Genomic DNA, 2,054 nt, shown 5'->3' with positions numbered 1-2,054 from the left:
AGATACCTTGGAAACTCGTAATCTCCCACGACCGCCCGCCCGCCTGCCCGACCACTCAAAGCATGGAAAGTTGCGGTCATGATGACATGTGTGCAACACATGTCTACACATGCAAGCATGGAGAGAGGTGCCTGTGCTGTGATGGTTAGGCCAGTGACGTTGGTTACTCACTGTGGTTTGGGTTGGCCCACCACCACAGTGCACTTGCATGGTCACATTCCAGTCGGCTTTAACAGATTAGAAGGAACGTTCTCGTTACTGTTGATGTTTACGGCTGCTGTCTCAGCTCCAGAAACGCTCCAGGGGTGCATTTCTGGAAAGCGTAGTTGCTAACTATGTTAGCTACTTTGTTGGTTGCAATGCATTTTCCCATTGGCAACTACCGAAGTTGCTAACTGCTAACAACTACGCTTTCCAGAAATGCACCCCTGAGCAGAGATAAGGCTTTCAGTGTCAGCACAGGACACATGGGGCTGGATAAAGGTGTTTTAATGATCACTATTCACTATGACGTCAGACAAGTTCCATTTCGGAGAAGGACGTACGACTACCTTCTGGGAGAAAAAGAGGTGTCTAAATGTGTGTCTATGCCAGCATATGAAATTTAACCTGTTTGGAATGTATTGAAATGTTCCGTGTTCAAAAGTCAAAGATATCTGAAACAGGCCCATTAGCTGTTAGATTGGTATGCAGGGTTTTAAAGTGCATTATGTAAGATTGTGACCAGCGTAGGTATTGTATATATGCTGCTCATCGAAACTGTGTTGCCTATTGCCAAAATTGATCTTTTCATGAATATTAGGCCTACAAAATAATAAACTATTTACTAGTATGACCAACGTATAGTTGGTCAAGTTTGGGAGTCATGGAGAAGATCCCCCTTTTCATGTATGAAAAGTGCAATTGTCCCGTTCATAATTTGATGGCGTGAATGGGCAGCGTGAATTCTGGAAATAAACTATTAAAATATTACATAGCGCACCTTCAAAGCAATGTTAAAGGATAACTTCAGCCAGTTTCAACAAGCTGTTACAATGCTTATACTACCCTGAGATTTTTTATTAATTTATAATTTATAATTAGATTTTTTTAAATGTAAACAAAATCTGCCCCCATTAGAATAGCTCAGATCTCGGAAAAGGCTGAGCCAAAAAATGCACCATCACCGGGTACTGACAAGTCAAGGGTAGCGTGAGTGAGCAATACAACAGCATATTGAAATTGGCAAGAAGTGCTCCTTTAAGTTTTCATCTTCACCTGCCCTACAAGGTGGAAGTGATGTAGTGATATTCCCCCTTAGAGAACATCAGAGACAGGGTCTGCACATTTAAATTTGCCCAGTGTGTTTTTTTGCATGTAAACAAAAATGCACTGTTACTCCAACAGGCAGAGAGTACTCTGGGACCAAATACAAACAACAAGGTGTCAAATAAACTTTTTCAAGTATTGCATTAGTGCTGCATTTGTTATTGTGAGGGGGCAGAGAATTCAGAAGTGCATTTCACTTGCTTGTGCCTGTTCCACATTGATAAACCGCTAAACCACTCAAAAGACTTTTGAAACATTACTTGAAGCTTGAGTAAACTACTTAGTTTTGTTTTAAACCCTTGGTGTGCGGCCTGCAAAGCCACATAAAAAGAGGTAATATACAGTAGGCCTGTTGCAATTAGGAGACGTTTCGACCCTAATGGAGGAAGGGGAAGAGCAGAAGAGGAGAGACTATGTTTCTTTTCGGAAGTGTACAATTATGGGGAGACACACACTAATCATGAAAGGAGTGAGGAGAAGGGGGGTGGTGGTGGAACATTGGAGTAAGAAGAAAGTGCACTTGGTGGGAAAATGTGACTGAGATGGGGTGGGGCAAGTAGGCAACTACCACCACCATCACAGCATTCTTTGCTGCTTTGCCTGCTAAAAAAAAGAAGATCACCACCCACCACAGACTACCAGCATACTTTTCACTGTTTGTGTGGCTGGGTTTGGGTGCAGTTGGGGGGTGTCAGGTATTAGGCATTTGGAGGTGGGGGAGGGAAGTGGGAGATGATGGTTGATGG

The sequence above is a fragment of the Engraulis encrasicolus genome, chromosome 4 (genome assembly GCF_034702125.1).
Source record: "Engraulis encrasicolus isolate BLACKSEA-1 chromosome 4, IST_EnEncr_1.0, whole genome shotgun sequence".
In the NCBI taxonomy this organism is placed as follows: Eukaryota; Metazoa; Chordata; class Actinopteri; order Clupeiformes; family Engraulidae; genus Engraulis; species Engraulis encrasicolus.
Note: the sequence above shows the minus strand (reverse complement) of the source record.